Consider the following 13920-nt stretch of genomic DNA (forward strand, 5'->3'; position numbering starts at 1 on the left):
GGTGCATGCATTGGATCCTCTGGCCTGTTATGATTATTACCCACTGACCTCTAAATTTCTGAGACCCTGACCGCTAAATACTTGACACCAACATCGATATGCCGTATTGCACAAAATCTTATATAGTACATTTTCCCAACTGCATGGAACAAACATCATCAACGAAAGCAAAGTTGAGAGTGACTGGAAACAACTATAACCCGTTTCCCGCTTTTCTACATTCTCCCTTAGACTTTCAATACCAGATTCCTGAACTTGGGATACATTACATCATATTCAATTATTAACTCCTCAAAGTGAATATCTATTCCACCCACAATATTCTGTCCCCTATGTCACCTCTTGAAGTATGAACCTCACTGAATCTGACACTGTTACCAGGAATATTTCAATGTCATAAACTGTGGGGCAGTGGACATATTGGGTGAAATTTTACTGGTTTGCCCCGCCCATCTATGGGAGGAACGAGCCGGGACAATGACGCAAGAGCCCAAAAATCAGGATCTCGCCCGATTTCTCAGCTCTAGTGATTTTACGAGGGGCGGATTTCCAGCGAGAACAACCTCCCAGTGGAAATAGGCAAAAGGCTGAATAAATTATTTAAATATATTGAAATTCTGATTTGCGTGTGTTTAGTGAGTTCAACGCTCTATTGTCCAGGCTATCTTGCCTTTACGACCTCAGCGGGAAGGTGAGGTAAACACCTACTCCCCACAAATAGGGAACAGTTGGTGTTGGCCCTGCCAATAGAACCAGAGGCCATCGAGGCCCCTCCTGGGAGGCAAAGAGCAAGGGTGGGGGGGGTGCCCCTTGGGCAGTACCAACCAGATAGTGCCAGCCTGGCACCCGAGCAATGTCCAGTGGGCACCTTGGCACTGCCCAGTGGGTAGGGGCCTGTGGTGGTTGGATCCTAGTGGGGTGGGGCATGAAGGGGCAGCCCAAAGTGGGGGCTTGCTGCCACTCTCCAGTTGCGATTGGATCAGGAGCAGGGGTGCCAATTGCTCTGGGCGGCAGGGGGTTGGGGCTAGATGCCTGTGGGACGTGCAATTGGCCGCAGGGCCTGGTGATTGCAGGGTGTGCGGGGAGCTGGCTGAGGCTACAGTAGCAGGCAGCTCTCTTTCTGTCTGTCAGACACCTGCCGTAGCTATAGAGCATGCGCTGAATCAAAGCAGAGGTTTGCACATGCACAGTACCTCCCTCTACAGGCTGGATGCCGAACTAAGCCCAACTCACTGCCTGCAGCAGCTAGAAACAGTCTAGACCATTTTTCAATGACTGTGTACATAAGATTGGGTGTGAAACTAGCCCAAAAACCAGATCAGGAATTCTCCCATTGTCGCACTAGCTGGACACTTAGAATCATTCTCGTAAAATTCTGTCCATCATCTCTATGGCAATTTGCTGTGAGTCAGTTTGTATTCCATAGAATTCTTTTTCTATTGGAATTGCTATCTGGTGATTGTTAAGAACATAATAAACATTCTGTCCATGTTCTTAAATAAATCTTCCTCTGATTAGAAGGATTTACAATCTTCTTGTGTTCTCTCTCAGGTACCATTGTAACAGATAAGTAACAATGAAAATACCCAAACACGCAGAGTACAAAGTAAACATTAAACAATGGCAAAACATTAAATATTAAGTTTCAATTGTAACACTTCATTCTCCCTTTAAGTGTCTTTCCAATTGCTGGAATAAATGGAATAAAGTGTAACAATAACTTATTTTCATAAACACTGCTTGTACTCGTTAGAGTTTAGAAGAATGAGGGGAGATCTCATTGAGACGTATAAGATGATGAATGGGATGGATAGGATAGAGGTGGAGAGACTCTTCCCGCTCAAAAAAGACAGTAGGACTAGGGGGCACAGCCTCAAGATAAAGGGGGGGCGGTTTAGAACGGAGTTGAGGAGGAACTTCTTCACTCAAAGGGTGGTGAATCTCTGGAATTCTCTGCCCGTTGAAGTGGTGGAGGCTGCCTCGCTAAATATTTTTAAGACGCTGGTTGATGGGTTTTTGATAAGAGAGGGGATTAAGGGTTATGGGGAGAGGGCGGGAAAGTGGAACTGAGCAGCGACGGATCAGCCATGATCTTATTGAATGGCGGGGCAGGCTCGAAGGGCTGGATGGCCTACTCCTGCTCCTATTTCTTATGTTCTTATGTTCTTATTAAAGGGACTCTAAAGATGCACTCTAAAGAGATAATGCATCTCTACTTTAAAGGACAGAGCATAAGTAGCCTTGCCAGTTAGTTACTGAGCTCCAGAGAGAGTGAGAGAGGGAGAGAGCAAGAGTTGACTCCTAACTGGTACCAAACCAACCAGCTGCTTAAAGGAAACTGTGACAAAGAATAAGAAGTCAGCTGGGTCATTCAAGTTTCGCACTTACGAGGATGGTCTCAACCGGGACCTTAGGATCATGTCGCACTATCTGTAACCCCCATGACTTACCTGGGTTTGCAAAACCTCACTTATGGTACTGTCTGGAGACAATACACATCTCTAACCTATGCATAATGCTCTTTCCACTCACATTGTTGGCATCTTTAAGGCTTGAATAGCAGGTTAATTGTACAGACTCACATTCTATTCAGTAATCTGTAAACTGTGCCGTTATATGTACTGTCTGAGGCCAGAACTCTCCATTCACCTGATGAAGGGCAAACCCCGAAAGCTTGTGAATTTACTACCAAATAAATCGGTTGGACTTAAACCTGGTGTTGTCAGACTTCTTACCTCATTCAGGTGAGACCTTGGCACCAATTAAGACATGGTAATAGCACTCCCAGCCCAACTGACCCTGCAAAGTCCTCTTCACTAACATCTGGGAACTGGTGCCAATGTTATATTTGATCCTACGATCTGGTCAAGACCATAAGATATAGCAGCAGAATTAGGCCACTCGGCCCATTGAGCCTGCTCTGCTATTCAATCATAGCTGATAGTTTTCTCATCCCCATTCTCCTGCCTTTTCCCCATAACTCCTGATCCCCTTTTTTATCAAGAACCTATCTATGTATTAAAGACACTCAATGACCTGGCCTCCACAGCCTTCTGCGGCAAAGAGTTCCACAGATTCACCACTCTCTGGCTGAAAAATTTCCTCTTCATCTCTGTTTTAAAGGATCACCCCATTAGTCTGTGGCAAGCAAAAGCCTGAGCACAGAGAATCAGCCAATAACCCAGAGCCCACCGCCAACGCAGATCCAGCAGAGGTGTACATTCCTACATCACTGACTCAGCGAATTTATTCCAAAATGTCACACCTTTTCACAGAATTCTTAATGTGCCTTTGTCCCGTCGTCAGGATTGGCCACTTTCTCCAATACCTTCTTAAAAAACATTACTAGGCAACACATTTATATTTTTGTAATGCCCCATCAAACCTTCAAGCAGTACCCCTGCAAGGATTAATTTGGTGGATTACAGTCAGAAACATATCCAGACAAGCAGCAGCAGCCAGAGCTGTGAGTGCATCCAGTTTTCCAGCCAAGTTCCCTGTTGAGGCCGCAGGATTGTAAAATTAGCCAAACAATGAATTACTTTATTGTGCCTTGTTGTTGCATGATACAACCTTCTCTCCACTTTATTTTCTACACCAGCATTTGTGTACATGCTTCCCATTCATTTGATACATAATGGATTCTCACTGGCTTGCTGGCGCATTTGCATCTTTACTTCCTTTGTAACAGTACTTGCTGTTATTTGTTGTCAGAAGGTTCTGTTTGTTTAATGGCCTGGATTTTCCACTCTGGCAGGAAGCTGACTAAAATTGGCAGGATCGGGAGTGTCTTCCTGTTTCAATCACCCTGACCTCGTGCTGTGGTTCTCAAAACGGGCCACTTTGCAACTGGATAAGTAATCATGGACCCCCTCATCTAAATTATAATTCTATAAACTCCTTGCACATTTATATTCATTAGTGTGGAATTTTACCTTCTGTCTGATATGGTAAACATTGATGTGATCTGAAAACATTTATCTTTCCTTCAATTGAAAAGTGACCCTACAGATTCAGTGATGTGCCTTTGGAATAATTGATTTGATTTATTACTGTCACATGCATTAGGGTACAGTGAAAAGTATTGTTTCCTGCGCACTATACAATCAAAGCATACTGCTCATAGAGAAGGAAATGAGAGAGTGCAGAATGTAGTGTTAGTTATGGCTAGGGTGTAGGGAAGGATCAGCTCAATGCAAAGTAGGGTCCACTTAAAAGTCTGATGGCAGCAGGGAAGAAGCTGTTCTTGAGTTGGTTGGTATGTGACCTCAGACTTTTGTATCTTTTTCCCGATGGAAGAAGGGGCTAAGATCAAGCTTATATCGACATGCTGTACTTGGTTGAATCCATTAGGTTACATTTCAGCTTCATTTGAAGCAATTTTTAAAAGCAGCATCTCGGCCTTTTGGCTAAGATGCAAATGAGATCAAGCCTTGGAGGAGGAGCTATGCCTACTCCAATCAGCTTGGATCATGTAAATCAAACCCAAGACAGGAGGTGAGAGCCCTGTCTTGTCAGCTTGGATCGGGAATGTCCCAACTTGTTGAGACTCTGAGTTGGACTTGATTGGATTGAATTGGATTAAAAGAGAGGGTGGAAGAAAGAATGTCTGAGATGTGTGGGGTCCTTAGGTGTAGACAGAATCAGTGGATGGGAGGCTGGTTTGCCTGATGGATTGGGCTACATTCATGCTCTTTTATTGTTTGTTGTGATCTTGGCCAGAGGAAGAGACATACCAAGCTGTGATACAACCAGAAAGAGTGTTTTCTATGGTGCATCTGTAAAAGTTGGTGAGAGTCCTGGCAGACATGCTAAATTTCCTTAGTCCCCTGAGAAAGTAGAGGCGTTGGTGGAATGCTTCACCCTAACAGTCTCTTCCTTCAGTGGGATTAGACTCCATGCTTCCTGTTTAGAATACAGGCAGTTCAAGGTTTGACCTTCCACTGCTCAGAAACATACTGCATAATTCCTGAGGGATGAGGGTGATTTGCATCCCTATCTGCAGTTTACTGGCTTGTCTTTGCTGGAACATTGTTGTCACGCAGCCTGATGTATGACATCTCTGTTATCAGGACATTGCCAATAACAGAGCACAACTTTATTCTGCATCCAGTCACAGGCCTAATGCTCAGCTTGATCAGGCCACTAAACATAACAGCTCCTTCCTACCCAGGTCCCTCCCCACCTCATTAATCTATTTCCTGTGTCTGTGGGGCCTTTTTTTAAATTCATTTGTGGGACTTGGGCATCACTGGCTGGCCAGCATTTATTGCCCATCCCTAGTTGCCCGAGGGTAGTTGAGAGTCAGTCAAATTGCTATGGCTCTGGAGTCTAGGCCAGACAGGGTAAGGAATGCAGATTTCCTTCCCTAAGGGACATCAGTGGACAAATTGGTTCTTTCCGACAATCAACAATGGTTTCATGGTCATTGGTAGATTCTTAATTCCAGATTTTTTTAAAATTGAATTCAAATTCCACCATCTGCCGTGGTGGGATTCGAACCCAGGTCCCCAGAACATTAGTTGAGTTTCTGGATTAAAAGTCTAGTGATAATAGCATTAGGCCATCACCTCCCCCTATCTCAGTTCCAGAGCTGCCTTGGCCCCGTACTGCCTGCCAGGTGATCACTTTCCGCCCTTCATTGCCTCACCTCCCCCCTCCGATCTCAGTCTCCACACTCCTTCCATTTTGGTCTTTTGTGACTCCCCCTATTTTAAAATCACTCCACCATTGACGTCTAAGCATTCAGCTGCCTGGACTGTGACAAGTGCAATCCTTGACTCCAAACGTAGATGCAATCAAAATTCCTATGTCGTGTTTCCCTAAACCCATATCAATAAAACAGCCTGGATTTTCATGGAATTAGGATGAGGGAAGATGATGGCCTAGTGGTATTATCGTCAGACTATTAATCTAGAAGCTCAGCTAATACTCTGGGGACCCTGGTTCGAATCCCGACACAGCAGGAGATAGACTTTGAATTCAATAAAAAATATCTGGAATTAAGAAGCTACTGATGACCATGAAAGAATTGTCAATTGTCAGAAAAACCCATCTGGTTCATTAATGCCCTTTAGGGAAGGAAATCTGCCATCTTTACCTGGTCTGGCCTATGTGTGACTCCAGAGCCACAGCAATGTGGTTGACTCTCAACTGCCTTTGGGCAGCTAGGGGTGGGCAATAAATGCTGACCCAGCCAGCGACGCCCATATCCCATGAATAAATAAACAAAAAAGACTAATACATAACGAGGACAGGTGGAAAACTGGATGGCCAGCCCCAATCTGAGGAGAATCAGCTCAATCATCGCAAGAGATAAGGGAATTTGAAACGTAAGTTCCAGCAAAACCACTTAACAGAGGTGCTTCCTGTGATCATTTATATGGGTGGCATGGTAGCACAGTAGTTAGCACTGCTGTCTCACAGTGCCAGGGACCCTGGGTTCGATTCCCAGCTTGGGTCACTGTCTGTGTGGAGTCTGCATGTTCTCCCCATGTCTGTGTGGGTTTCCTCCCACATTCTGAAAGATGTGCTGGTTAGGTGCATTGTCCCAAACAGGTGTCGGAGTGTGGTGAATTTCTTCTGGGTTCAGTCTAATTTTTGAATGTAATTTCCAATGATTTTAAATAAAGTTACTCAAGATGGAAGTGGACTGGAACTCATTAAAAACACTTATTTTGGAGATAAACCAATTTTCAGCTGTTTTCATAAAATGGCACCAGGTTAATTACCAATCTTAAATAGAAAAGGAAGATTTTTAATGGAAAGAACAGAAACTAGTAGGATGGAGGCTGCAGGCTCAGGGGACCATCAGGCCTTCTTCTGCAGGCTAAAGGGGCTATATGGCCTACTACTGTAGGCTCAGGGGGCCATATGACCTACCACTGTAGGCTCAAGGGGCTATATGGCCTACTACTGCAGGCTTGAGGGGCCAAGTGGCCTATTTCTGCAGTCTCAAGAGGCCATGAGGCCTACTCCTGCTCCTATTTCTTATGTTTACATAGTACATTATTACACTGCCTGATTGCTCAGGTTTATGGAAGACATTACGTTTGTAATTAAGAAAATGAATTTCAGTGAAGCAAATCCTGTAACAAAACCTGTGTGGTTTCAAACACATTTTGTGTGGAACTCCTCCCCCTTTTCATGCTTTTAGGGGGTTTTCTTGTGCAAGAAAACCTCTTAATATAACTTACGTTCATGGAATATTAAACTAACGGATTGTCACTAACGGCATCACACAATTTGATTTCCACGCAGGGTCAAAGCCTAAGGGTAATGGCTCAGATTATGCTGTAAACACAGATATCAGAAAATATAAAGCCACTCGAACTGATGCATTCCTTCTTCCACTCCCACCCAAACGTAGAGAAAAGCAGAGAATGTATCACTAGTATTGTCCACTTTTGTCCACCTTTAGTTTGCCTAGACCTTTTCAGCAACGTGGAATTACACAATTAAAGGGGCGCAGGCAAATTGGATCGCTTCTGACGTCTCCTGTCTGTAACTTGAAGCCCACTGCAGGTTCTGGAATTTTCTTTCTGACTGTTACATGCTGGACATCTCCCTCTACACTTGACAATGACTGAGATCGGGGTTTGAGAGCTGCGCAATGGGCTTCAAGTCCTTTTGAAATGTTGCGATAAACCAGAACATTTTCTAGCTCAAGTTATGGGGAGCAAATCTGGCTTCTTTGAGCAAACATTCCCTTGGTTAGAATATTCATGAGGCAGCTTGAACTGTGTTGATATTTACAGCCCAATAAATCAGTAAAACTGGGGTGTAAATCTCATAATGGAGAAAATGTAATTGTGTCCCAATGAACCCAGAAAGATCTATTACTTATCCACCGGGTAGCATTTTCCAGTCCTGCCGGTTTTGGGTGGTGGAGGCGGCTTGCTATTAGTTACCAGTAGAATCTTCCAGTCCCGCTGAAATCTATGGGGGCTTGCATGGCTTGCTTGTCCCATCGCGGGAGGGGGGAAGTGGGGGGTGTAGCTGGAGTGCCTTCAGCAGAGCCAGAAGATCCTTCCAGCAGGAAGAAAATGTGTTTATTATTGTCACAAATAGGCTTACATTAAAACTACAGTGAAGTTACTGTAATAATCCTCAAGTTGCCACACTCTGGCATCTGTTCTGGCACGGTGGCACAGTGGTTAGCCCTGCTGCCTCACAGCGCCAGAGACCTGGATTCAAATTATGTCACCTCTTGCACATTCTCCCCGTGTCTGCGTGAGTTTCCTCTGGGTACTTGGGTTTCCTCCCACAGTCCGAAAGACACATTGGTTAGGTGCATTGACCCAAACAGGCGCTGGAATGTGGCAACTCAGGGAATTTCTCAGTAACTTCATTGCAGTGTTAATGTAAGCCTTATTTGTGACTCATAAATTAACTTTAACTGAAGGAGAATTTAGCATGGCCAGTGCACCAAACCAGCACATCTTTCGAACTGTGGGAGGAAAGCAGAGCACCCGAAGGAAACCCATGCAGGCACGGGGAGAATGTGCGAACTCCACACAGACAGTGACCCGTGTGGAGTTTGCTGTCCAGTGGCCAGAATTTTACTGTCCTGCCACCATGGGAATCGGAGTGGGCAAGGAGCAAACAATGGAAAGGCCCCTTGACCTTGGACAGGATTTTATCATCTCGATATGAGCAGGGCCAGAAAGAATGCTTTCTATGATGCATCTGTAAAAGTTGGTGAGAGTCATAGCTGACGTGCCAAATTTCCTTAGTCTTCTGAGAAAATAGAGGCGTTGATGGGCTTTCTTAATTATAGTGTTGGCATGGGAGGACCAGGGCAAGTTGTTGGTGATCTGGACACCTAAAAACTTGAAGCTCTCTACCCTTTACACTTCCTTAAGTCAATGACAATCTCCTTCGTTTTGTTGACATAGAGGGAGAGATTATTCTCGCTACATCAGTTCACCAGATTCTCTATCTCATTCCTGTGCTCTGTCTCGTTATTGTTTGAGATCCGACCCACTATGGTGGTGTTGTCAGCAAACTTGAAAATCGAATTGGAGGGAAATTTGGCTGCACAGTCATAGGTGTATAAGGAGTAGGGGGCTGACAACACAGCCTTGTGGGGCATCGATGTTGAGGGTGATCATGGAGGAGGTGTTGTTGCCTACCCTTACTGATTGTGTTCTGTGAGTTAGGAAATTCAGGATCCAGTCGCAGAGGAAGGTGCTGAGGCCCAGGCCACGGAGTTTGAAGATGTGTTTTGTGGGAATATTGAAGGAGTAATGGTATTGAAGGGGTATTGGTATTGAAGGAGTATTGGTATTGAAGGGGTATTGGTATTGAAGGAGTATTGGTATTGAAGGGGTATTGGTATTGGTATTGATGGGGTATTGGTATTGAAGGGGTATTGGTATTGATGGGGTATTGGTATTGAAGGAGTATTGGTATTGATGGGGTATTGGTATTGATGGGGTATTGGTAGTGAAGGAGTATTGGTATTGGAGGTATTGGTATTGAAGGAGTATTGGTATTGAAGGGGTATTGGTATTGAAGGGGTATTGGTATTGAAGGAGTATTGGTATTGAAGGGGTATTGGTATTAAAGGAGTATTGGTATTGAAGGAGTATTGGTATTGATGGGGTATTGGTAGTGAAGGAGTATTGGTATTGGAGGTATTGGTATTGAAGGAGTATTGGTATTGAAGGGGTATTGGTATTGAAGGAGTATTGATATTGAAGGGATATTGGTATTGAAGGGGTATTGGTATTGAAGGAATATTGGTATTGAAGGGGTATTGGTATTGAAGGGGTATTGGTACTGAAGGAGTATTGGTATTAAAGGGGTATTGGTATTGAAGGGGTATTGGTATTGAAGGAGTATTGGTATTGAAGGACTATTGGTATTGAAGGGGTATTGGTATTGAAGGGGTATTGGTATCGAAGGGGTATTGGTATTGAAGGGGTATTGGTATTGGTATTGATGGGGTATTGGTATTGAAGGGGTATTGGTATTGATGGGGTATTGGTATTGAAGGAGTATTGGTATTGAAGGAGTATTGGTATTGATGGGGTATTGGTATTGATGGGGTATTGGTAGTGAAGGAGTATTGGTATTGGAGGTATTGGTATTGAAGGAGTATTGGTATTGAAGGGGTATTGGTATTGAAGGAGTATTGGTATTGAAGGAGTATTGGTATTGATGGGGTATTGGTAGTGAAGGAGTATTGGTATTGAAGGGGTATTGGTATTGAAGGAGTATTGGTATTGAAGGGGTATTGGTATTGAAGGAGTATTGGTATTGAAGGGGTATTGGTATTGAAGGGGTATTGGTATTGAAGGAGTATTGATATTGAAGGGGTATTGATATTGAAGGGGTATTGGTATTGAAGGGGTATTGGTATTGAAGGGGTATTGGTATTGAAGGGGTATTGATATTGAAGGGGTATTGATATTGAAGGGGTATTGGTATTGAAGGGGTATTGGTATTGAAGGGGTATTGATATTGAAGGGGTATTGGTATTGAAGGAGTATTGGTATTGAAGGGGTATTGGTATTGAAGGAGTATTGATATTGAAGGGGTATTGGTATTGAAGGGGTATTGGTATTGAAGGAGTATTGGTATTGAAGGGGTATTGGTATTGAAGGAGTATTGGTATTGAAGGGGTATTGGTATTGAAGGAGAATTGGTATTGAAGGGGTATTGGTATTGAAGGGGTATTGGTATTGAAGGAGTATTGATATTGAAGGGGTATTGATATTGAAGGGGTATTGGTATTGAAGGAGTATTGGTATTGAAGGGGTATTGGTATTGAAGGAGTATTGGTATTGAAGGAGTATTGGTATTGAAGGGGTATTGGTATTGAAGGAGTATTGGTATTGAAGGGGTATTGGTATTGAAGGGGTATTGGTATTGAAGGGGTATTGGTATTGAAGGGGTATTGGTATTGAAGGAGTATTGATATTGAAGGGGTATTGATATTGAAGGGGTATTGGTATTGAAGGAGTATTGGTATTGAAGGGGTATTGGTATTGAAGGAGTATTGGTATTGAAGGAGTATTGGTATTGAAGGGGTATTGGTATTGAAGGAGTATTGGTATTGAAGGGGTATTGGTATTGAAGGGGTATTGGTATTGAAGGGGTATTGGTATTGAAGGAGTATTGGTATTGAAGGGGTATTGGTATTGAAGGGGTATTGGTATTGAAGGAGTAGTGGTATTGAAGGAGTATTGGTATTGAAGGAGTATTGGTATTGAAGGGGTATTGGTATTGAAGGAGTATTGGTATTGAAGGGGTATTGGCATTGAAGGAGTATTGGTATTGAAGGGGTATTGGTATTGAAGGGGTATTGGTATTGAAGGAGTATTGGTATTGAAGGGGTATTGGTATTGAAGGAGTATTGATATTGAAGGGGTATTGATATTGAAGGGGTATTGGTATTGAAGGGGTATTGGTATTGAAGGAGTATTGGTATTGAAGGAGTATTGGTATTGAAGGGGTATTGGTATTGAAGGAGTATTGGTATTGAAGGGGTATTGGTATTGAAGGGGTATTGGTATTGAAGGGGTATTGGTATTGAAGGAGTATTGATATTGAAGGGGTATTGATATTGAAGGGGTATTGGTATTGAAGGAGTATTGGTATTGAAGGGGTATTGGTATTGAAGGAGTATTGGTATTGAAGGAGTATTGGTATTGAAGGGGTATTGGTATTGAAGGAGTATTGGTATTGAAGGGGTATTGGTATTGAAGGGGTATTGGTATTGAAGGAGTATTGGTTATGAAGGGGTATTGGTATTGAAGGGGTATTGGTATTGAAGGGGTATTGGTATTGAAGGAGTATTGGTATTGAAGGGGTATTGGTATTGAAGGAGTATTGGTATTGAAGGGGTATTGGTATTGAAGGGGTATTGGTATTGAAGGAGTAGTGGTATTGAAGGAGTATTGGTATTGAAGGAGTATTGGTATTGAAGGGGTATTGGTATTGAAGGAGTATTGGTATTGAAGGGGTATTGGTATTGAAGGAGTATTGGTATTGAAGGGGTATTGGTATTGAAGGAGTATTGGTATTGAAGGGGTATTGGTATTGAAGGAGTATTGGTATTGAAGGGGTATTGGTATTGAAGGAGTATTGGTATTGAAGGGGTATTGGTATTGAAGGAGTATTGGTATTGAAGGACTATTGGTATTGAAGGGGTATTGGTATTGAAGGAGTAGTGGTATTGAAGGAGTATTGGTATTGAAGGGGTATTGGTATTGAAGGGGTATTGGTATTGGAGGTATTGGTATTGAAGGGGTCTTGGTATTGAAGGAGTATTGGTATTGAAGGGGTATTGGTATTGAAGGGGTATTGGTATTGAAGGGGTATTGGTATTGGAGGTATTGGTATTGGAGGTATTGGTATTGAAGGAGTATTGGTATTGAAGGGGTATTGGTATTGAAGGGGTATTGGTATTGGAGGAGTATTGGTATTGAAGGGGTATTGGTATTGAAGGGGTATTGGTATTGAAGGGGTATTGGTATTGAAGGGGTATTGGTATTGGAGGTATTGGTATTGGAGGTATTGGTATTGAAGGAGTATTGGTATTGAAGGGGTATTGGTATTGAAGGAGTATTGGTATTGAAGGAGTATTGGTATTGAAGGGGTATTGGTATTGAAGGAGTATTGGTATTGGAGGTATTGGTATTGAAGGGGTATTGGTATTGAAGGAGTATTGGTATTGAAGGGGTATTGGTATTGAAGGAGTATTGGTATTGGAGGTATTGGTATTGAAGGGGTATTGGTATTGAAGGGGTATTGGTATTGAAGGGGTATTGGTATTGAAGGGGTATTGGTATTGAAGGCTGAGCTGTAGTCAATATATAGGAGTCTGACATTGGTGTCCGTGTTACTCTAGGTGTTCCAGGGTTGAGTGCAGGGCCATGGAGATGGTGTCTGCTGTGGACCTGTTGTGGCAGTAAGCAAACTGTAGTGGATCCAGGTAGTTCTGGAGTCTGGAATTGATTTGTGCCATGATTAACCTTTTGAAGCACTCCATAATGAAAGGGGAATATGTCCTTCAAGTGTGCCCTGTGTGAATTAGGGGCATTCCACCTCCTCACAAAATGTGACTGCCCCTCCCATGCTCCCATTGCTTTGCCTTCCGTCTCCCTTCCATTGTTTATCTTCTTCATCTGCCTCCTTGCCTCTCTGGCAGCCATTATGAGCCCTCACCCATCCCCTCTCCCAACTTCTTGCACAACCCTCCTCGTCTTTGTTGGACCTCACCTCTTCCCCTCCTTACTTCTGCCCTTGGTCAAACTTTGGACCTTTGCTGCGGTGCATGTGTGAGTCCAGTAACACAGTGCTGACCAGATAGACACTGGCATGGGGTAACAGAGGCACGGTGACCCCTGTACTCGTCAACCCCAGACACAGCACTGACCTGAGACGGTGACACAGGAGGTCCATGGGTCTGGCAGCGCAGTGTTCTCCAGATAGGGTCTGTGGCACCAGGGGGAAGGAGACCCCTGTAATCCCCTACCCCAGGCACAGACCCAAGATGGTGACACAGGAGGGTCAATGGTTCTGGCAGCATGGTATTGTCCATGAAAACTTGCTTGACATGGAGATGGAGGACAGGAATCAGTCTGCCTCGGCAGAGTGACAAACAGCACAGCAGGAGCAGAGCAGAACTATGGCAGGAAGTTGTTGGACTCGCTCCGAAATCTCTGGTGATCTGAGCACCACGGTGTGCATGCCACTCATTCACAATCAGGTTTGGCACCGATGTGATTTCCCGCTGGCGTGGCACAAGATTGAAAGCCCTGACAGCAGGCAGCATTTTAATGAGCATTTATGAGATGCAAATGAATGCAAATAATGTTTGTGCCACCTGCCAGCGGGCAAAGCGACCCGGCCTTGCCCCTGCCTTTGGGAGAATTGCAATGGGATTTTACGCTGACGGGTTTCTGGCTC

This window comes from Carcharhinus amblyrhynchos, chromosome 15 (assembly GCF_965287045.1).
Source record: "Carcharhinus amblyrhynchos chromosome 15, sCarAmb.v2.hapA, whole genome shotgun sequence".
NCBI classification, from domain to species: Eukaryota; Metazoa; Chordata; class Chondrichthyes; order Carcharhiniformes; family Carcharhinidae; genus Carcharhinus; species Carcharhinus amblyrhynchos.